This window comes from Diabrotica virgifera, chromosome 8, assembly GCF_917563875.1.
Source record: "Diabrotica virgifera virgifera chromosome 8, PGI_DIABVI_V3a".
NCBI lineage: Eukaryota > Metazoa > Arthropoda > Insecta > Coleoptera > Chrysomelidae > Diabrotica > Diabrotica virgifera.
This window is the reverse complement of record NC_065450.1, coordinates 32,747,411-32,772,952: the sequence shown is the minus strand read 5'-3', so window position 1 is coordinate 32,772,952 and position 25,542 is coordinate 32,747,411. Positions and strand designations below refer to the sequence as shown.

Here is a 25,542-nt window from a genome sequence, read left to right as displayed (position 1 = left end):
CCGACTCTTCCGGGATCATCAGGGGAACGTAGACAAAATCTGGACTCATCAGCCAACATATTTCTCGTCTTTCAAGAAACTAATTGTTAAGATTTTAAATCAAATAAAGATGTTTAATAAAACATTTGCCGTACATCCGAACTCCAATACAACAAAACTTTCGCTTTCTCCATGCTAAGGATTTAATGACACATGCAGTCATTTACGGTTTAAGTCTTAAAACATAAAAAATATACATAAATAACAGTTTATTCAAATCCAAAACACTCAAGGTCACTGTTTGGTAAACTCTGGTCCAATGGGTTATGAGATGTTAGCACCTCATTGATCGAATTTCGTAAAAATAATTATACCATCCTTTTGCTCACGGTTTGTACAGCAATGATCACTAGGTTTCAGATTTTGATCACCTGTAGTTTATTTTTTATTAAGGGTTGAAAATTCAAGGACGAAAAAAAAGATGTTGGCACCTCATTGATCGAAATCTTTAAAACAAATGACTGTATTCGATAGGAAATAAAGCGCTGAGCAATGATCACCTATTTTGAACATTGATCAGGCTTTTTTTGCACTGAAAATAATTATTAAAGTTGCAATAACATTACCACGCACGCGCAGTCCATTAAAAATTTTATATCTAACAGGAGCCCAGTTCTTTAGCGCGGTAAAAATTTTAAACCTACTGTGAAATCAGTGCCTTCCCGAGTTTTGCTAAATTACTATGTTACGGCTAGTATTTCTGAAATATATTTATACCATCTGAAAGTTAACAAAGTGCTCACGAAAGGACACACATTTCCAGGGTTTAGTCATTAGCAGATAATTTTGTATTAATTATTTGAAAAATTTTCAAGGACAGTCACTCTTCAATCTCATCAAAATTCTTGCAAGCTTTTTACTCTTAGAACGAATCTTTTTCTTACAGTGTTGCGCGATTTTGAATAAGTAATAAATTATAAGTTCTGACCTAGAAAACTCAGAATTGATTTTTACATTATAATCACACAAAGCGGTTATAGTTAAATTTGTTGCTATCTAGAGAATGTAAAGATTATTCGTGATAATAAGAATTGTAATATATTTCTTTGTTGTGGATATTAGGACTAATATAATCCAAGGAGACTAAGTCAGATCACACTATTGGCAACTGAGCATCTTAAAACATATGTCTTATTATATGCATTGTTGTCAGGTCTAAAAGTTACTTTTTCTCTTAGAGTTTTTTATACCTACCTAATAATACTATTATAACTATTATATTATATTATATTATATTATATTATATTATATTATATTATATTATAATAATTATACTATCATTTTTTAAAAAGGAATTTCTTTTTTTAAGCAATGATACTATTATATAAAACTGGTGATTTTTTCCTTCGCCATGCGACGGGGGATACAATCAATTGCCCTGTACAGTCGCTGCACTCAATTTTTTTCTGGCATCCTCTAATTTTATTTGACAACCAACGTTTTCTGACTCGTACTTTTTTTTTTTATTTTATAACTATGAGAAAGACTGGATTGATTTGGCTAATTTTGATTTTGAAATATTTTTAAAAGTCGTGTTCTCACCATAGATATAATAACACAATAGATTAGGCCAGGTCCGAAAAATAGCCTAACGCGGAGAAGTTCGGGTCGGTGGTCTATTTATCTCTCTTTACCGGCGCTTAGCTTTCTCTCTCTAGCATATGATGGCTGCCGCCTCTGTGTCACTGTCGTTCCATTAAACCCACCTCTTGGTAGATACGCTCACACTCGCACGACAGACAAATATAGCTAGACTACTGTACTTAACCCGCGAGTAGTCGCACCGTTAGATAGAATCTCACATTATATCCTTTTTCGCGATAATTAACTTGATGAAAAATTTTGCAATTTTGAAAAAATTTCGTAAGTGCCTCGAGGAAGGGTGTAGTAATACGTAGGACTTTTTTTATTTTTTTTTCTTCTTCTTTTTGTGGAAATTATGGCTATGGGGACACCCAATTAGCTTTAATAATTGTTATAAATAATATTTTTATTATCTGGACCAGAATAATATTTCATTGTTTATATAATATAATAGGTACAATAAAAAGTATTTTTCAACATTTACTCTGCGATAAAGTTTAAAATTCAAAACCCTCCAGTGATTGACAGACTCCTAAGCCTAAAAAGACTGGCCAGAAGACCAAGCTGCTAGGTCAATTCCAGAGAGTCGTCAATCGTCAATGGACGACACCTGCCACAAGCCAAGAACTTATACCATATAATTACGGGTGATTCCATTTCAAATCCTCAATTTTGGATCAAAAAAACTTTTGGATCTCCGATTTGTCTGAAAATTTGTATATATACAGGGTGTCCCGGAAAATAGTGCGTTCCTTGAAGGTATAGGTAGAAGGCACCATGTAGAACAAAAAACTCTTATAACATTTTTTTCTAAATGCAACCGTTTGACCAAAAAATTAAAATGTATTTTGGTATGTAAATTTAAATCTGACAACTATGTGCGGTACGCAAATTTAAGCATAGACAGTCCCATGTAAATAGATAGAAGATACTAAGATACATAGTAAACAGATAGTTTTAAAGAATCCTGTTTAGTGTTTAGTGTCAATGCGAAAATGTTTTCGAATAGTGAGTGTATTACCTATTATGTTATTACCTATGAATGGTGTTTGTGAAAGGTTACTTGAAACATCTATTCGGTATAATAATTATTTTCAAGTAAGTACAACTTAGTTATTTCAGTTCACAAGTAAACAAATTACTGAGACATTATCTGGTGTATTTAAGTTCCACTGTAAACTATTAAAACTATGTAATTCAGTTAAAGCCCTCAGCAGTACTCAGCATTCAACCCATTTAAACCTTACTAAATACATAATACTAGTTTAGTTAAAAGACGTGTTTTTATGTTAAAAGATGTGTAATTCGTTTAAAATTATGCAATAGGTATTTCAATACATTTCAAAAGAAAATAATTTTAGTAAACAAATCGTAAATACATAAGTATTACCTACTATTAGGTTGGATTATTTTAAATACTGTTAATCACAATCACAAACGAGTTTTTATTATGTTATTATTCCGTGGTGCGTTCGATGTTGCCAGTTTATTAAAATTTCCAAACATTAAAATACAGGTATATGGAAAACAATGTTAACTTTTTTTTGGAAACGGCTAACTTTAGAAAAAAATGGTATAGGACTTTTTTGTTCCAAATTGTGTATTCTCTCCATACCTTAAAGGAACGCACTATTTTCCGGGACACCCTGTATAGCATCTGAGAGATGTAGAAATAAAACATTTAAGGTCGAATTGTCTTCTTCTTCTTTTCTCAAATTGTTATTTTAAGCGATTTTATAGTGATTTTGTATTTATTTAAACAAATTTGCATTTTCTATCGTAAAGTATCAATGGAAAACATACTATTTTAATACAAGGGACTCAAAAATGTCATTTATATGGCATTATAGGTATAGGTAACAAGTTATTTGGATTCAAAACAGGTTTTTGATCAAATTTTATAGTGTAGAAAACGTGAAAATACCGTCATTTTCCTTCATTTCCAAAATACAGTCAAACCCGCTTATTGGAATAGCCTTTGTGCCAAGTACAAGTATTCCTATAACCGGGATATTCTAATAACCGATCATTGGTTGCTACTATAAATGTTTCGGGACCTCAAATTTCTATTCCTTAAACCGGGATATTCCTTTAAGAGGTATTCTAATAAGCGGGTTCGACTGTACATCATAATCGATTTGGCTGAAAATTTGCCCACAGATAGCCAAAACATAGGACTTTAAGTGGTTAGAAGGATTTGAATTATATTACAATAATAAAAAAGTTACATGCAATATCATGGTCAAAAATATAGGCGGTTACTGTAAGTATAATTAACTCAGAAAATATCGACCTCACGACAAAAATTTTTAAAAAGAAATTGTAATAATTGTAAATACGATTTATTTTTAACAATTTCAGTTTCTACCATTTTTGTGGAAAAGTTAAAAATGGCGGAGATATTGTACAAAAACGGTTCTCCTTTAAAATCAAGATGGTGGCTAACGTAACGGAGGAATTCATTCGCGATTTTAAATTTAGACTACTTTTGACCCCCCTAAAGATAAGAAAAATAAAATTTTGAGCAGCTCGGCATGCAAGGTCAAATGCTATCCCGACTGGACTAATTATACTTTTGAGTATTTTGAGTTTGTATTGTAATGTAATTCAATGCTCCTCCTAGCGGCGCCGCTTGGTACACTTCGCGTCATATAAAACTGGTACACTTTTTTTCCCAATGTAAACCTGTGTTCAGACTGACAATTATTGTTCGTGAATCACTTCGTTGTTGCCATCACAGATAACGCAATTGCACTAAATCTAAATACAAAAAAATAACGTTTAAAATGTATATTTCGAATAATTGTAATACATATATTTAAATTACACACTTGTTCACTGTAAAAGTTATTCATTTTGTATTAATTTCAAATTAAATTTTTCATTTTTCCAGTGTGTTTTATGTATTCTACACAACTTAATGCAGTTTTGTCCTACAATTTACGAGAAACCAATCACACCTCTCGATTTGACATTAAACATAATAATTTAAAGTCATGCCAAGATTTATTATCTATCATTATTTTTGAATTGAAATATTTTTATAAATTATAATAAAAACCGAATCAATGTATGGATACTTAATTTAGATGACGGAAAATTACAATTGTTTTAGTTTTTAGTGTATTAAAAAATGCGGTCTGTCGCACAGCCCCGTTTTTACCTAGTTTGATATAATATTTTCGTTGAACTGGCAACTTTGCCCTAGAAATTGGAATGACACTTGTGACAAGATCAACTTACACAACTTGAAAAACACGATTTTCGGTTATAAGAGTTGTACCAGTTTTTTTTGACGCGAAGTGTACTATCGTATCTCGGTTAACAGAATCCTGACTCTTGGTCGAAATTTATTTTTATTCATTTTGTCATTCCCCGTTAGAGGATAGTCTAACCACACTCTGCTGCAGATATTTTAATATATGCAGTTCTTCTTCGTTTCGAGTTGATTCAGTTCAGTCTACTTGCATAGCCTCTTTGATAAGGGGTAGAGACCCCGAAACACGGTGTCAGAGGATGGCAAGAGACTCGAATTGAATCAAAACGAAAACGATTATTTTCTTTTCTAATTCAAATCATTCTAACCACTTAAAGTCTATCTGTGGGCATATTTTCAGCCAAATCGATTATAATGTATTTTGGGAATGGAGGAAAATGTAAAAATAGTTATTTATGATATAAGTGTTAAAAGTACACGTTTAAGGCACGCATGTGAAAGTTTTCAGAATGAGCGAAGCGAGTTCTGCAATTCACATGAGTGCCTTAAAAATGTACTTTTTAACACGCATATCATACAATATTTTTTCTACAAACGTAATTACAGGGCAATATCCACAAAAACTTTTACTTGAACTTGACTGACATTCCATTTTTATATTTTTTTGACATTACATCAAAATTGCCTATACGGTCAATACGAACTGCAGTGCCATACAAATTTTAAAGCACTAGTGCCTTAAAGTGGCATAACGATCGTATGGAGTGCTAAAAATTGCATTTTTAACACGGTTGTAGAAAAACGATATTTAAACGTTTTATACACTATAAAATTTGATCAAAAACTGATTTTCCATCAAAATAACTTGTTATAATGCCATATAATGATATTTTTGAGTCCCTTCTACTAAAATATATTTTTTTTCATTGATACTTTACGATGTAAAATGCAAATTTGTTTAAATAAACACCAAATCATGTAAAATCGCATAAAATGACATTTTGAGAAAAAAAAGAATAAGACATTTGACCTTAAATACTTATTTTGTATTTGCTGTCTTTTTCTATAACAAAAGTTTGTTATTTATAGAAAAAGACAGCAAATACAAAATAAGTGATTGATGTGATCGTTCATGGGGATTTTCATTCAGTCATTTGTTTCGAGCTTCTGTCATGTGTCACATAATATTAATATATCTACGTCATACGTTATTGGTATTGCCAATGATACAAACCAAAGACGTATGACGTAGATATATTAATATTATGTGACACATGACAGAAGCTCGAAACAAATGACAATCGATGAAAAGCCTCTTTCTACTTTTTTTACATATTACACAGCAATTTTTTTGTATGTTTGTTAAAGACAAGTTACATTTTCCTACTATTCTTTGTATGTACTGGTGGCCGGTGGGAGGGGTTTTAACACCCAAACCACCCCCTGGGTGCGCCACTGGTGCCATTAGTATGAGATGAGTCCGGTAATACTATATTATTAATCTATGGAGATGAGTAACAGCCATAACAGGATGTTTCTGTCGCAGCTTAAGGTCTGTTAAGAAGACTTATTCTGTCTGTCGATCTCACTCTATCTATATATTTAATATCGTTCTGTATTTTCTTGTTTGATAAGATCTACGTACCCAATCGTCATTATTATCATGCAAATTACCTTTTTGGAATCCCTAGTTTGTCCATAAATACCTATATAAGTAGTACACGTTGTTTTTTAATGCAACCACATTTTAAAAATTACGTTTGTTTTCTGTTATCCACCTTGTTTCAAAATATAAAAGATTGAATATAAGAAATAAAACAAAGCAGGATTCGTCCTTTAAATCGCTGATACGGTAGCGAGGTTTGATAATTGCATTGCAATTTGCAACCCAGAAAATAAGCTAGCTTCCAAAATAAGCAACTTGTTACAGAATATGTTTGTTTTCAATCAGAATTGTATTGATAATTTTCAAATAACAAGTTCAATAGTTAATTTCAAAGTAAGCTGCTTATTATTACAATGTTAATAAATGCTGAAAGTTATACCTACTAAGTGAATAAAACGTTAATGGAAGCCATCGAGATGAATTATTACATATTATTTATAAATATTTACTTAAAAACGTAACTTATTTCAAACAATTTTATACTGTATTGTTCTGAAGCTATTTTCTTATGGCAACTTAGGATAAAACGCCAAATAAATTTAATTTCACACTTAAATTGTGGCTGATAGCCAAATAAAATAGTAAATTATAATTGGTTTAACGATATATACTGAAACTTAGGCAACAAGGCAACACTGTATAATCAGCTGTCTATCAAGTTAGCCAACTTGTACATTCATAATACTCCAGTAGAAGGGATAGAACTATTAACAGAGAGAGAAAAAAATTACTTCTAATGCAAATTGTTGTTACCATCAGCAGTGTTGCCTGAGTTTCAATATTTATTTAAATCAACGAACTTGGTTGAAATATTACATATAAATGTAAATATTTAGAAGTTTATCTCGATGGCTTCGATTAATGTTTTTTCCATATTAGATATAAGTTCACCATTTATTAACATTTTAACAATAAGCCCCTTACTTGCAAATTAACTATCGAACATATAATATATGTATTTATTAAACCGATTAAAGGCAAATATGCACCTATATATAGGTATATTTTTTTATTTTTAAAAATAAAATGCAAATATTGAGCATAGTTATTTATTAATATTATCTTGCCCAAGCATACTTTCGATCTAAGTATACCTTCCCAGAATGAAGACATTTACTTAAAATTAACGATACAAATAACATACACTGGACAAAGGACAAACAGATTAAAATATTTGAACGAGATAACATTGTTCAGAGTTTGGTGGTAAAAATATACGGTGAAGAGTACATTAATAACTGGCAAAATAACGGAAAACATATTACGTTGTGAAATAAATAGATATGAAACCAGTAGAGGTGGGAAATTATATATAAAAACCTAGAAATTTACCTTATATTGATAGTTTGGCTACGTATCGGAGTCAAATTATGACAGAATTTATAAAATTTTCCTGCCACAGTTTGACTCCTATACGTCGCCAAACTCATCCGATACGTCTTAAGGTGAGAAACTATGAATATAATGTAAATTTATAGATGTCTATTGATAATTTCCCACCTCTACTAGTTTCATCTCTTTTTACCTCTCAACGTATTATGTTTTCCGTCTTTTGCGTTATTTTGCCTGTTCTTAGTGCACTCATCATACTGTATACCTATTCAGCAAGAATGTTCTTATTATAGAAACTAGCTTCAACTCAATTCAATTATCAAACCTTGCTTACGCATGATAACGCAAAAGATTGAAAACATAACACGTTGTGTAATAAAAAGAGTTGAAACTAGCAGAGGTGTTAAACTATCGATAGGAACCTATAAATTTACATTACATTACATACTTCACCATCTTTAGACAATTTTAGTATGAAAGGAGTATGACAAGTGCCACTGTTACACAATTTTATAAAATTCTCCTGTCACAGACGTCTAAAGGTGAGAAACTATGTAATATAAATTTAAGTATAGCTTCCTATTGATAATTTTACATCTCTACTAGTGTCATCTCTTTTTATTTCACAACGTGTTATCTTTTCTCTCTTTTACGTTATTTTGCCCGTTATTAGCGCGCTCATCACTGAATATTTTATAAATTCTTGGCTTGTGGCAGGTGTCGTCCATTGACGACTCTCTGGAATTGACCTAGCAGCTTGGTCTTCTGCTTCTGGCCAAAGTCTTTTTAGGCGTCTGTCAATCATTGGAAGGTTTTGAATTTTAAACTTTATCGCAGAGTAAATGTTGAAAAACACTTTTTATTATACCTAATAAATAAACAATATTTTAAACTTATTTTTATTTATAAACATATTTTCCGTATATTAATTTTCGATATTGTCAAAAATAGAGATATTCTTGAACAAGGAGCACATTATTTAGACACTTTCTATACAACTAATAACGCATTTGATATCTGATGAGATTCAATGTATAGAGTAGGTATAGAGATCTTCCTCCTTACGTGCGGTTTCATAATCAGTTAAAGTGGACTTTAAATTTTAAGTTGGTAACCTTATCATATGGGGCTTTTCATTCACAGTCATTTGTTTCGAGCTTCTGTCTTATGTTGTATAATCCGTGTATATTAATATTGTACACAGATTATACAACATCTGACAGAAGCTCGAAACAAATGCCAATCGATGAAAAGCCCTATGGGTAAATGTCAATTTTAAAGTGTTAAACATCAACTAAAGTTCACTTTAACGTTGACATTTACCCATATGAATTATTGCATTGATAAAGGTAATATGAATAGTCTCCCGTTTTATACCGCTCACGTGGCTTTGGGAGTATAGCAGGGTAGTCTGCTATTGGCTCCGTGCGTCTCCCCTCTACTTACAGTCACGTGACACACTGTCAGATTTTGTCAGGACGTTTTAACATTGAGTCTTATGGGATTATTTTGTTAAACTTGAATATTTTATTTTGTAGTGATAATAACCGAATACAATTGTTAGAATTCATTAGTTATTAATTTATACTGTAATTTATAGTGCAACAAAAATATTTTCTTTTTCGTTAACAAAGATTTATTGACATAAACTGCGATAGTGAGGTTATGTATACAAAATCAAACTGATAATCAATATTGGAAATAGAAGAATTTATATCAGATTAAGTGCGTTTTTATTTTCTGTTTATATTAATACATAATATCACTAGCGTGACAAGGAATTTTTTTTAAATGTCTCATTTAAACATACACAAAGCGTCCTGATAAAATTTCAAAAAACCGCCACCATGAGCAGGTCGGTCGATTTTGTTTTGACACTTTGTTAACGCTCAGAGCGAATATCTAGCGCCTACGGTATACAAGGAAGGTAACACCTTCAACCACCTTCAACAGCGTGCCACGCTTCAACCGCCTATTATTACCCCTGGTTTTACCCAAGGTACTCATTTTATTCAGGCTGAGTCGACCTGGGGCCTATAAAAATTTTAAAAATGTCTAGTTGTTCTTGCCGGCGGTAGGATTTGAACTCCGGACCACCGGCACGCGAGCCAAGCACACTACCGCTTAGCTACGCCGGCCTCGGCGTAGCCTTAGCCATTTATTTATTAGCCTTAGCCTTTATTTATAGTATCATGGCCTTAGCTATTGATAAAGGTACCAACTTAAAATTTAAAGTTCACTTTATCTGATTATGAAACCGAGCGTTAAGTCGTGTTCTCACTATTAAATAATTTGATTAAACAGTTTGAGTAAACTCCGGAAGTACGTCAAAGTGGCGTCACAATTGCAGTTTGTTAAAATTTTAAAATCTGTGTTTTCACTATCAGTCTAGTTTGATCAAATTTTTTTTATTGAGTTGTCTAACTTGTTTGTACTTTACTTAAAATTAAAATTTTTCATTATTATCCTTATTATCCACAATGAAAACTCAGAATGTGACGTCACTAACTTTCAGTTTGCTCAAACCAGTTTGATCAAGTGGACCGTAAAGACCGCGTCCCACCATCAAATAATTTGATCAAACTGGTTTGAGCAAACTGAAAGTGACAGTTAGTGACGTCACATCCTGAGTGTTCATTGTGGATAATAATGAAAAATTTTAATTTTAAATAAAGTACAAACAAGTTAGACAACTCAATACAAAAAATTTGATCAAACTAGACTGATAGTGAGAGCACAGATTTTTAGAATTTCAAAAAAACTGCAATTGTGACGTCACTTTGACGTACTTCCTCAAGTCAAGTTTGCTCAAACTGTTTGATCAAATTATTTGATGGTGAGACGCGGCCTTGATAGTCGTGACGTCAAATCAATGTTGGCTACTCTGAAAAGTTTCCAAACAAAGCAAAAATTCACACGTGGTGTTTGTTTTGGTTTTTATAATTGGAATATATTGCTTATTGTAAGATGTTTAATTTTTACAAAATGGTAATGTGTTGGGTGGTGGGTACCCGTGATTGTAATCAATGCTCATAGTATATTTCCCACCATATTTCCATATAGGACTGGTTAAGAACCTGAAGAGCAGTAAGTACTATGTAGTGTGTAAATCCTTGATTTTGTGTAAGGACATTTATAAAATTAAAAGCAATATGATTGATATGACTAACAAGGATTGTGTCTTAAGAAAAAATGTGCAGATTATTGTTAAAATAAAATAAAATTAAAATGGATTACACAAATCACGTGTATAAACAATTCACAGACGTCAAACCTTTGCTTTGTTTGGAAACTTTTTGGACCTTTTGACGTCGCACTATCACGGTTCATTATTTGATAGTGAGAACCAGAGATATGTCAACAATAGATCTGGCTAGGGATATGCTACTCAATGCATCGGCCTCCTATACTGTGGCATCGGGGGGTAACCAAAGATATTATACACATAGATTTGGTCAACTCCGAAAAATAGCGTAACGCGGAGCAGTTCGGGTCGGTGGTCTATCTATCTCTATCTACTGGCGCTTAGCTTTCTCTCTCTAGCATATGATGGCTGCCGCCTCTGTGTAAAGGCCGCGTCTCACCATCAAATAATTTGATCAAACAGTTTGAGCAAACTCCGGAAGTACGTCAAAGTGACGTCACAATTGCAGTTTTTTTGAAATTCTAAAAATCTGTGCTCTCACTATCAGTCTAGTTTAATCAAATTTTGTGTATTGAGTTGTCTAACTTGTTTGTACTTTATTTAAAATTAAAATTTTTCATTATCCACAATGAACACTCAGGATGTGACGTCACTAATTGTCACTTTCAGTTTGCTCAAACCAGTTTGATCAAATTATTTGATGGTGGGACGCGGCCTTAACTGTCGTTCCATTACTCCCACCTCTTGGTAGATACGCTCACACTCGCACGACAGACAAAGATAGCTAGACCACCGTACTTGATATTGACGTTACACCCCGATGCATTATTTAGCATATCCCTAGCCGGATCTATTCTTGACATATCTCTGGGTGTAACGCCAATATTAACCCGGAAGTAGTCGCGCTCACTTCTGTAACGTGAATAGTCGCGTGTTAGATTCTATCTCAAAATTGGAATTTAAATACGGATTTACAACAAATTTTTATTTTATATTATTTCTAACGATTATTAAAGCTAATTGGCTGTCCCCATAGCCATAAATTCCACAAAAAGAAGAAGAAGAAGAATAAATAAATAAATAAAAAAATCCTACGTATTACTACACCCTTCCTCGAGGCACTTACGAAATTTTTTCAAAATTTCAAAATTTTTCATCAAGTTATCGCGAAAAAGGATAAAATGTGAGATTCTATCTAACGGCGTGACTACTCGCGGGTTAAGTACAGTGGTCTAGCTATCTTTGTCTGTCGTGCCAGTGTGTGCGTATCTACCAAGAGGTGGGAGTAATGGAACGATAGTGACACACAAGGTAGATTATTGCATACTATCTATGAACCTTGAGTGACACAGAGGCGGCAGCCATCATATGCTAGAGAGAGAAAGCTAAGCGCCGGTAAAGAGAGATAGATAGACCACCGACCCGAACTGCTCCGCGTTACGCTATTTTTCGGACCTGGCCTAATCTATTGTGTTATTATACCTATGGTGAGAACGTGACTTCTAAAAATATTTCAAAATCAAAATTAGCGAAATCAATCCAGTCTTTCTTATAGTTGAGGTTGTCAAATAAAATTAGAGGATGCCAGAAAAAATTGAGTACAGCGACTGTACATGGCAATTGATTGTATCCCCCGTCGCATGGCGAAGGAAAAAATCACCAGTTTTATATAATATTATCATTCCTTAAAAAAGAAATTCCTTTTTAAAAAATGATAGTATAATTATTATAATATAATATAATTATAACCCAAATTATATACCCAAAGATAAAGTAAAAGGTATAAGAAATTGGGAGTTCATCAATGAGAGACTATTGAAAGTATCAATGAATTGTAGTAAAAGCGATATTATAACTTTGATTGGAATATACGCACCTGGAGAAAGTGACAAAGCAAACGACAAAAATCAATTTTGGGAACAACTACAGCAGACAGTAGAAGATTATGAGGGAACACTCATAATATTGGGAGACTTCAATGCTAGAGTGGGAAACGAAAACATGAAATGGCAAGGAGCTATAGGTAGGCACGGAGAACACACAATTAATAAAAACGGGAAAAGATTGCTAGAGTTTTGTATAGATAATGATTTAGTTATAGCCAACACTTTCTTTGAACACAAGGAAATACACAAGATAACAAGAGCAATGCCCCAGCGAAATGAAAAATCAATAATAGACTTCATAATTGTTCCTCGAGAAAAAAGGAGTAAAGTTAAAGATGTCAGAGTGAAAAGAAGCTATGATATAGGTAGTGACCATTATCTACTAGAAGGAGTATTCAAGAATAACAACAAAGTCGAGGACCGAAAACAGATACAAGACAAAAACTATAGCGGACGAATAAGAACCTATAAGCTGAGAAACTTGCAAACAAGAAATGAGTATATAGAAAAAACAGAAAAACAGTTTGCAAGGATTGAAAAGAGAAGACAAAGTAGAAATGTGGAAGAAAAGTGGATCAGATTTAAGGCAATACTATTAGAAACAGCAGGGCAAGTTTGCGGGTATACCAGAAGAAATAATCATAAAAAGCAGACAAGCTGGTGGAACAACGATATTAAAAAAGAAGTCAGAGAAAAGAAAAGGCTATGGAAAATGTACATACAAAAAAGAAATCAAGAGGCATACGATAAATACAAGGAACAGCGCAACAAAGTTAAAGTAAGGATAAAACAAGAAAAGCAGAACGACTGGGAAGAATTTGGAAGAACTATGGAAGAAAATAGTACCCAAAATACAAAATTATTTTATAGAGTATTAAAGAATATGAGAAGTAAAACGGAAATTAAACTACAGCAGATAAAAGATAGAAACGGAAATATAATAACTGAGGATGAGCCCATTATAGAAAGGTGGAGAGAATATTTCAAGGAACTTTTAAACAATGAAAATACAACAGCAGAGAATCGCACACAGATAACAGACGAAACACCTGAAAGAGGGCAAGAAGACGTTTATGAAACTAAAATAAAGATGGAAGAAGTTGAAGATGCACTAGAAAAACTAAAAGTTGGTAAAGCAGCAGGGATCGACGGAATAGATGCTGAATTATTGAAATATCTTGGACAACAGGGTAAACAAGAATTACATGACCTACTAAATTTAGCGTGGACAAACAAAAAAATCCCAGAGGATTGGAACATTTCAATAATACTGCCTATACACAAAAAGGGAGACACGAAAGAGTGCAGTAATTATAGGGGTATATCACTTCTCTGCTCAGCGTTGAAAATCTACGAAATTATCCTAGAAAAGAAACTACGAGAAATAGTTGAGCCTCGACTGGCGGATATACAAAGTGGATTTAGACCATCACACAGCGTACAAGATCATATATTCACACTACAGCAAATTACTGAAAAAACACTGTTAAAAAACGATACACTGTACCTGGCGTTTTTAGATATGAAAAAGGCGTTTGACATGGTCAATAGAGAAGGAATATGGCAAAGCCTGATAAACAAGAAAGTAGATGAAGAACTTGTAAGTGTAATAAAGAGTTTGTATGTCAACACAAAAAACCAGGTCAGGACAAGTAACTTAATCTCCGGCGAATTTTCTAATAACGACGGGGTTAGACAAGGTGGAGTGTTGAGCCCACTGTTATTTATTTCCGTTATGGATGAAGTTATTAAAAAGTGTTGGAAAAAAACTAAAAAATGCGCTATAGGGTATAGAAATTTGCAACAAATAAAAATTGAAGCCTGTGCATTTGCTGATGACATTGTATTAGTTGCAAGAACTGAAAAGGCTCTCGCAGATAACATTAGAATCTGGGCTGAAGAACTAAAAAACTACAACTTAATAATAAATATGGAGAAAACTAAAGTAATGACAATAGCCAACAAAGAAGCAACTGTAAATATTGAAATCGAAGGGCAAAAAACCGAGCAAGTAGACCTTTTTAAGTATTTGGGAATTATGTTAAACAACAAAGGTACACAAGAAGATGAAATTGGAAACAGAATAAAATTGGCAACGAGAACTTATTATTCACTGTATAAAAATTTCCTAAACAAAAAAGAAATATCGAGGAAAACCAAAATGACAGTATATAAAACTGTATATATGCCAATTACAATATATGGGGCAGAAAACTGGGTACTTAATGACAGACAAAGAAAAAGATTACAAGCTACAGAAATGAGATACTTAAGAAAAGTGGTGGGAGCAAGAAGATTAGACAAAAGAAGAAACGAAGATATAAGACATGAATTACAGGTAAAATCGCTCAACGAAAAAGTTGACGAAAAGAAGTTAAAATGGGCTGGACACATGATAAGAATGAGTGGTGAGAGACAAGTGAAAATGACATGGGAGGCCAAAGCAGTGGGTAAAAGCAGGAGGGGCAGACCAAGGAAAAGCTGGAACACTAGTGTAAACGAAATACTCAAGAAACGAGGAACAACGTGGCAAGAAGCAAAAGTTTTAGCAGCAGATAGGAAGAAGTGGCGTAAATTTGCAGAGAGTATTATATAAAGGAGGAATCCTCGACACCTAATGGTAAAAGAGGCAACCGATTATGTATGTATGTATAATTATATAATATAATATAATATAATCTAATATAATATAATATAATATAATAATTATACTAATATTATTAGGTAGGTATAAAAAACTTTAAGAGAAAAAGTAACTTTTAGACCTGACAACAATGCATATAATAAGACATGTTTTAAGATGCTCAGTTGCCAATAGTGTGATCTGACTATCTCCTTGGAATAAAATAGTCCTAATATCCACAACAAAGAAATCTATTACAATTCTTATTATCACGAATAATCTTTACATTCTCTAGATAGCAACAAATTTAACTATAACCGCTTCGTTTGATTATAATGTAAAAATCAATTCTGAGTTTTCTGGGTCAGAACTTATAATTTATTACTTATTCAAAATCGCGCAACACTGTAAGAAAACGGTTCGTTCGATGAGTAAAAAGCTTGCAACAATTTTGATACTCGATTCTAGATCCTGACCCGAATATTAGCGGCATGTAATTTGTGTTGATAACCTTAAATCGCGAAATGGCCTGTTTATTATCGGTGGCAATTATGTAGTTCACTTTTTCAGCAATAAAACTACACTAGCATTTGTTTCAAGCTCTATTTTATTCTTCCAAGAAATAAAGTCATCATGGTTGGAAAACTCTATTGTATCGCATTGCATAGGAATGCTATGAGAAGTTTCATAATGTTTAATAAAGTCCTTTTTAAAAGTTGCATGATAATTACACAGAGAACATTTATGATGAAATGTTTTAGTTTCTGCAGAAACTGATACATTTGTGTGCACTTTTTTGACATGAAAGTTTAAACTTGACATATCTAAATTGTTTATCACAATGTGTGCACTTATAGACGTTGCCTTTAAGCACTTTTAAAGGGGCAATTGCATCCAATTTGTCGGGATGCGAACTTTTTACATGTCTTTTTAAATCATGTTTATGTTTATACACTTTTTCGCATTTCACGCACTTATTAATTCTTTCCACACCTAACATTTTCGATGTCAAGAAAATCAAATACATACTCAACAGCAAACACAAACTGTAAACAGTAGAAATGATTGAATCGGAAAATTGATCTAACAGCTTCACTGTTCAATTGGTAATTATACAAAGAGTCTACATTCTACCACATCCAATAATATTTTAATATTAAATATCATGTAACCGCAGTAAATATCGGTTTTTATTCACTAACTAGTCTTTTCAGCGTTTTAAATAACTCAAATTTCGTCGATGTTTATATAATATATAGGCAACCCAAATTACACGCCGCTACCCCTCGGGTCAAGATTTAGACAGAATAATTTTACTCGGACCGAAGAGTGACTGTCCTTGAAAATTTTTCAAATAAAGAACAGAGCTCCTGTTAGATATAAAATTTTTAATGGACTGCGCGTGCGTGGTAATGTTATTGCAACTTTAATAATTATTTTCAGTGCAAAAAAAAGCCTGATCAATGTTCAAAATAGGTGATCATTCCTCAGCGCTTTATTTCCTATCGAATACAGTCATTTGTTTTAAAGATTTCGATCAATGAGGTGCCAACATCTTTTTTTTCGTCCTTGAATTTTAAACCCTTAATAAAAAATAAACTACAGGTGATCAAAATCTGAAACCTAGTGATCATTGCTGTACAAACCGTGAGCAAAAGGATGGTATAATTATTTTTACGAAATTCGATCAATGAGGTGCTAACATCTCATAACCGGTCCAATGGCAGGTGTTATTAACCAGCCGTGTCCAATACACACCCACTGAAAGTAAGAACAATGGCACGATAACCTACACAGTCATAGAAACTAAGAAGAACTTTTGAATTGGTTATTGACTTGTTTAGTTTACATCAAGGCTAGGCCTACGTTGTCAAACTCAATCACGGAATAAATTATTCAGTAAGTGAATGATAATTTCCGAAACTACCTGATGAATTAGAATTTATGATAGCTAGGATGGGTCAGGGACTATTATAGGCCTGGATACCGCGTACCAAAAAAAAAGTTTATTAATAGCAAGCTGAAAATTTGTTAAAGCTTAATGGTGTCTAGTCGGACCAACTTTGATGTACGGGAACACTGGAACAGGGGAAGTTTTAATTGTGGAACAGGTTACAGGTTTCAAACGTCAGACTACGGAAACGTCCCATGTACTTTGTCGGACAGAACTTACAATTGATTTGTTACCCTTTTATTAAACTCTCATGCAAAAATCAGACTGCTATTTACCACCAATATAATTCCTGTCATTTGACATGTCCTACGTGTCGGACTTATTAAAATGTCCAACATATTTATCGGACAAGCATTTTTTCATATATATATATATATAAAGTTTGCTATAGGGCTTTTCATCGATTGTCATTTGTTTCGAGATTCTGTCATATGTTGTATAATCTGTGTATGATATTAATATACACGGATTATAGGACATGTGACAGAAGCTCGAAACAAATGACTGTGAATGAAAAGCCCTATTGAATAAACTTAGAAACAATCTGATAATTTTCACAATCATAAACTTGTCACGATGACACGTTCCACAATTAAAATCACGTTCCACAATTAACACTTTCCCTGTTCCAGTGTTCCCATACATCAAAACTTGTCCGACTAGACACCGTTAAGCTTCTTCTTCTTCTTATACTTGTTGTAGATCTGTCGATCTGTTAATTCCGATGTTGAAGTATTTCTTGAGAGGTAGACTGCCAGCTATCTCTCCATCTTTTTGGCGGTCTCCCAGATGGACTCGTGCCAGCTGGTTTTCCTTCTAGCGCAATTCTTGGTAGTCTGTGCTCCTCCATTCTTTTTATATGACTGAACCATTCTCTTCGTCTTTGCCTACCCCATCTCACTACATCTTGCACCCCACATTGTTCCCTGATGATGTTGTTTCTTATTCTATCCCTTCTTGTCCTCCCTGCTATTGCTCTTAGGGTAAAAACATGCCGAAGATACATGGATGAGCGCGGTGTAGGTCGCGATCGCGGTCGCTACATCGATATTAAAACAAACCTTCATTTTCTTATGAGATCGCACATACCAAGGATGTGTCACCCGTTCACCCTCGCGATCTTGCATCGCTGTTTACAGCTATGTCGATGCCAAAACAGGATACGGAAAGTATCTTCGGTATGTTCTGCCCGTCATCGATGTAAACCTCGACCGCGATCGCGACCTACACCGCGCTCATCCATGTATCTTCGGCATGTTTTTACCCTTAGTGTCTTCATTTCGGCTGTTCGTAGCATGCTTTTGGTTTTATTGGTGTCTTATCTTGATTCAATACCATAGGTCATAACAAGTCTGCCTCTTCCTGCATGATATTGGGTGGATTGAGCAGCCCAGTATGATATTTGGTGGATTGAGCAGCCAAGTGTCATATTGCCGGTCCCCAGCTCGGATAAAAGAGGGGCCTCCAGGTTGGGAAAATACCCCAATCTGGCAACCCTGACTACCACTATCATTTTTTTGTTTACAAAAGATGGCGATTATCTTCCCTCCATCCCTGACTATCTTCTATCTCATCCTGGTCGCATTAAATTCGCTTCATGCCCATTCCATCAGTACTGACAGTTCGTTGGGGCGGACACAACCCCCAAAATCTTTAATGGGAAGGGGGGTTGAGTGATACCTTTTCAAATAGACAAACTGTAGAGTAAACCAAAGTTTTTAAACGTGTTGCCAATATTATACGAAAATATACAGACTAAGTAAATGACTCACATCAAAGCGAAAAATGTTTTTTATAGTAATTATTCAGTCAAACACTCACATCACGTTTACCTTTTTATGGGCTCGTAAAACATTTAAACAGACGCAGTAAACATAAATTTGCAACTGAGTTGAATCTAACTAAAACACTGAAATGCATTTTACTTCCAATATAATAAATATATTTTGCGGAGTATTTTTAGCACCATAAATTAGAATGTAATCTGTGACTAATATGTGGAGTCCAAAAGTCAATGAATTATAATTCAAACAGAAAAAAGTATAAAAATAAAATAAAAATTCCATTTTTATTCAGTTGCAATGCGAAGGCAAAACCGTCTTATTTTTCACTTAGAACAGGGAGCGCAAACCAGCCCTCTAAATCGACGATTTTCGACTCTATTTGGAGTCATCAGAGAGGCGTAGGTCTGCTGCTCTCGGCCCAAAGTGACAAAACTACGAAAGCTTCTCCCCGAATTGCAACTGACGTTTATGGAGTAGGTGACTAGCGTCATCTGGCAACTGAAAGGCAAAGTTTTCAACCTAATAGAAACATATTGAAAAATATTAAGAATATTACTAAAAGATTTTTAATTGAAAACTTATTGATCCATTTCCCTGGTAACACCTTCATGGCTTCAAAAAATTGCAAGCCAGATGGATGCTGAAGCGAAGTCTAAAAATTGCAAGCCAGATGGATGCTGAAGCGAAGATCCTCGCTTCAGCATCCATCTGGCTTGAAATTTTTAGGTCATGGAGGTGTTAGCAGGAAAATGGACCAATAAGTTTTCAATTAAAAATCTTCTAGTGATATTTTTAATATTTTTCAATATTATTAATGTTTCTATTAGGTTGAAAACTTTGCCTTTCAGAAAAAAGTATATTTTTTACGTTTTCGGTTTAAAATAAAACTCAACATATTCAGATTAGTGGAGTCAATGAAGGTGGATATGAGTTATTACCTCAGATTTCGTTGAACCTCCATCGATTTTCATAAAAATTGGTGAGTGGTTAAAGAATACCTCAAGGAACAAAGGTGACATAGTGCTAACTTGCGCTTTTTGCATTTTAGGGGTGAAATACACCCCTTTTTTAAAAATTATGTTTTAGATTTCTGAAAGTGCAGTCACTGTAAGTTTCCACTTCCTATTTCGTTTAACCTTCATCGATTTTCATGAAAATCGGTAAGTGGTTAGAGGATACCTTAAGCAATAAAAGTTATATAGCATCAACTTGCGCTTTTGCATTTTAGGGGTGCAATACACCCCTACTTTTTAAATTGTAAAAAATGCAAATTTCCGCATTATGGCGCAAGTAATCTCGTTTAATTAAGAAAAATAAATATTTTTTTTATATTTATGTGCATGAATTACATTTTTTTTTAATTTTACAAACCTTATAGCAACCAAAAATCCGAAAATTATTAAGTCGAAAATCACAAAGACCTTATTCTTCTATATTTCTGAAAGTGTAGTCACTGAATGTTTTCACCCACGATTCTTTGAACCTTCATCGATTTTCATGAAAATTGTTGATTAGTTAGAGGATACCTCAAAAACAAAATTGATATGGCACCAAGTTGCGCTTTCTGCATTTTAGGGGTGAAATCCACCTTTTTTTTAATGATAAAAATGCAGATTTCAGCATTCTGGCTCAAGCAATCTCGTTTAATTAAGTAAAATAAATAGTTTTTTACATTTATGTGCATGATTTATAATTTTTATTAATTTTTCAAACCTTATAGCAACCAAAAATTAGAAAATTAGCAAATCGACAATCACGAAAAAAATTATTCTTTTATATTCCCAAAAAGGCAGTCACTGAAGGTTTTCACCCCTGATTTCGTTGAACCTCCATCAATTTTCATGAAAATTGGTAAGTAGTTAGAGGATACCTCAAGAAACAAAAATGATGTGGTACCAACTTGCGCTTTTATCCTGGGGGTGCATGTTACCCCTTCTCATGGGTGAACACTATTTTATTAAAAATAACCCCATAATTAGATAGAGGAGTAAATTCTAAGCAAACTTTCTTTTATCAAGTTTATAATTTTTTTATTTAAATAATATTTCATAATTTAATAAAATATTATTGGTACAGTAAAACCTGACAATAACGGCCACTAAAAATAGAAAACAATTGGCCGTTATAGAAATGTGGCCGCTAATGCTAGGTTTCCTTTTCCACAAATACATAAAATATAATTGAAAATTTATTTATTTTAGTAATTAAAGCAAATCTAATTAAATATAATTCTACAAACAAACGGAACATACTAAAACTAAATTCAATTTACTACAAAATAAAACAATATCTATACGAAAAAACAACTACAAGAAAAACATAATTTTTGTTTATTTTACATTTTTTTAGAAAATCGAAACATACTAAAACTAATTTAATATAGGTAATACATAATATAAAACAACATACTATAGCTACTACGAAAAATACGCTTATCACTAAAGTATCGTCGTGCTTTCATGCTATATTCAACAAAACCAACTTGGTACGGCCTTTAATTAGATATCGCAAATCACTTTGGCTGATTTTGTCTGCATATATATTATGTTTGAGGAATCCCTTTTTTTTTGTGAGACTGGATATAGGACATTTCTCAAGTATGAAGTCATATTCATGGTATATCGTTGCTATACAGGGATAATAATCTGTGCAATGTTATGGTACAGGCTACGTTAAATATGAAGTAAATGTGGAAGATATACACTGGTTATTCATTTCAATTTAATTTGATTGTTTTTTAATCGTTTACAATATTTAAAATAATTAAAGACATAAAGTTAGGGATTTCAAAAATTAATTCAGTTCTCACTGGCAGGGTGGGAAATAATAAAGTGCCATACAATAGCATTTCATTACAATGCTCATTACAGACATTACAGGCTGCTCCGTTTGAGAAAACTCATACTCTCAAACTTTGAGAAAACACTCATTCAGTTTCGACCAACCCTGTATTAGCTAAAATTAAACGTTTTGCTAGATTAATAATTTTTAACAATAATAGACTATATTAAAAATCACTTGAACATAAATTGATTTTCTGATGTCAAATCACTACAATTATACAGGGGGTGAATATTGCTATGAAATTTGAAAAAAAAAACGTAATTATCTGTTAAACTACTTCGTATAACATCACAAAACCTGATATTTTAAGAAATAAAACATAGAAGAGAATCCAAAAATGTAAAAATATACAGGGTGTTCCATTAAACAAAAGATAATTTTGTTTCACCCTGTCAATATGGGTGGCCCTGTATATTTGGAAATGTATTTAAATTCTGATATTATCTATGCCCCAATCTCACCCAAATAAACTTTTTTCGTATCTCCTACAACAAACGACTAATTGGACTTCCCACAACCTGTATACATACAAAATCTCCGCTATAAAATTTTTTCAAAGAAAATGTTATTGTTTTTTTTTAAATAACTCCGTTAATTTTCGAAATATGAGATTTATCTAAAAACCATTACAAAGCTAAGTAAAAGGTCTATAACACTGTATTAAACATAATTTTATAAATCCTTTATTTTTTTTAAATACAAGGTGAAGGGGCCCCGCTTACATGGTTCTGGCAGTAAAATTTGGGTTTTAAATGTTTCTATCTCGGTTATTTTTAGTCGTAAAAAAATATTAAAAAAAGAAAAAGCTTAAATAAAGTTAAAACTAAAATTTTGTTCTCTACCATTTTTTAAGTATATCGAGTATTTTTGGAGTTATTATCAAAAGAAAATGAAATTCACGAAAATTTGAAAAGTTCTAATTTTTTTTAATCGTATTTTTTTTCAAAAATATGCATTCTAAACCGGTCAAAATTGTTGAAGTTATTACTCATGTTAAAATAAATAAAGTTTTTAATGGGTTACTATAAATTTTAATTTTTGTGGAAATGACGTATGTTTCATTTTTCATTCTTCCCTAAAAAATCTGAAAGGGTCCTCTTATTTCCATCATAACTTGCTTAATTTTGATGCTATCGACTTCTTATATAGCTTTTTGATAGTTACCTTTAAGTACTTTATTAAAATGTTTAGTGTCTATATTTAACAAAGTGCATCGTTTTCCTTATTTAAGCTTGAATACTAAGATTTGAGTACTCGCGGAAAAAAATATACATTCAATTGCATATAACTCACTTTGTATATGTAATAAAGGATTTTTCGAATAAGGAGCTCATTTATTTTTATATTATCTTCGATTTTGGTAATAACAACTTTTTTGAAGAAACTTATGGTTTTTGAGTTATTTATGAAAAACTGCTTTAAAACATGGATATTTTCAGGAAAAATCAAAACTTTTGATCTTTAATAACTCAAAAACTATTGATTTATTGGAATAACTTTATATAAAAAAATTTTAATTATAATTTGTCCCTCTATCGATTAGTGGGATTATTTTTAATAAAATAATTTCCACCCCCGAGAAGGAGTGGCATCCCCCCAGGGTAAAAGCGCAAGTTGGCACCATGTCACCTTTATTTCTTGAGGTATCCTCTACATACTTACCAATTTTCATGAAAATCGATGGAGGTTCAACGAAATCGGAGGTGAAAACCTTCATTGACTCCACTAGATTATTAGCTTCATTAGGAGTACAACATCCCACGACAAATGACGAATAACAAAGTACTATTATACAGTAGATACGATGTGAATTGAACCAGAGGACGTTTTGGGGTCCGGTCAGTAATTCTACGGCGAGCATAGAAATAAAGATAAACCATTCATAAATATTTGCAATTGATCATTCCTTGTAGTAGTCCACATGGACACGGGTGTGGCTTATTACTTTCTAGCGTATCTTATTGGGCAATACTGAAGTGTAATTGGTCAAATTGTTCGGAAGTGCTTACACTTAAATCATATCGTTATCTGGCCAAAATTCCTTCTTATGTTTCAAAGGCGGCAAGCAATATATACAGTGTCGTCGTCATAGCCTTAAAATTATTTATTTTATTTCTATAATAAAATTGTTGTCTCATTTCTTTAGTCTTTAAATTAATCAGCACATTAAATTTCATTTGTATTATATACTTTTAATCATCAATTTTTAAATTTTAATAACTGTAATAGGGTGTAACGAAAATACAGGTCATAAATTTAATCGGATATTCTGGGACCAAAAATAGTTTAAATAAACCTAACTTACCTTAGTACAAATGTGCATATAAAAAAAGTTACAACCCTTTGAAGTTACAAAATGAACATCGATTTTTTCCAATATATCGAAAACTATTAAAGATTTTTTATTGAAAATGGACATATGGCATTCTTATGGCAGTAGCATCTTAACAAAAAATTATAGTGAAATTTGGACACCCTATAAAAATTTTATGGTGGTTTAGTTCCTTTAAACCCCCCAAACTTTTGTGTACGTTCCAATTAAATTATTATTGTAGTTCCATTACTTAAACACAATATTTTTAAAACTTTTTTGGCTCTTAGTACTTTTTCGAAAATTCAGTTTTTATCGAGATATTTTGAATATTTGTCAAATCCACCACATATTTGTATATGGTTAAGCACGATTATGGAGACTTGGTAATAATATGAAAATTTATGTATGATTTACATTTTTAGGTATATTTTGAACCGTATTAAAAAAGAAGCCATATCTCGATAAAAGTTGCCTTCTCGAAAAAATACAAAGAGGCAAAAAAGTTTTAAAAACATTTTGTTTAACTAATGGTATTCCAGTAATAGTTTAATTGAAGCGTACACAAACATTTGGGGGGTTTAAAGGAACAAAACCCCCATAAAATTTTTATGTAAACATATTAAAAAAGAAGCCACAACTCGATAAAAAATGCCTTATCGAAAAAATACTAAGAGCCAAAAAAGTTTTAAAAATATTGAATTTAACTAATGGTACCAAAATAATAATTTAATTGGAACGTACAGAAAAGTTTGGGGGGGTTTAAGGGAACAAAACCCCCATAAAATTTTTATGGGAAGCACAAATTTCACTATAATTTTTCTTTAAGATGCTCCTGCCATAAGAATGCCACATATCAATTTTCATTAAAAAATCTCTAATAGTTTTCGATATATTCGAAAAAATCGATTTTCATTTTGTAACTTCAAAGGGCTATAACTTTTTTTATGTGCATATTTGTACTAAGGTAAGTTAGGTTCATTCGAACTATTTTTGGTCCCAGAATATGTGATTTAATTTATGACCTGTATTTTTGTTACACCCTGTATATGTTTATACAGGATGTCCCATATATTATATAAGATTTGATGACGCGAAATTGCGCAGATTGGATATCGTAATTAATGGAATTTTGTTATAGCAATCACCACAGTGAC

At 32.6% G+C, this 25,542-nt stretch overlaps 1 long non-coding RNA gene across 1 annotated transcript; it reads right to left on the bottom strand.

Moving 5' to 3' along the window:
- Nucleotides 1–2,008: 2,008 nt before the first annotated feature.
- On the bottom strand, nt 2,009–7,414 carry LOC126890459 (uncharacterized). Its single transcript, XR_007700330.1, has 2 exons — nt 6,890–7,414; nt 2,009–2,329 (listed from the first exon to the last, which is right to left on the bottom strand). It is a non-coding gene; the product is annotated as an uncharacterized LOC126890459 (long non-coding RNA).
- Between the last annotated feature and the right edge of the window lie 18,128 nt (nt 7,415–25,542).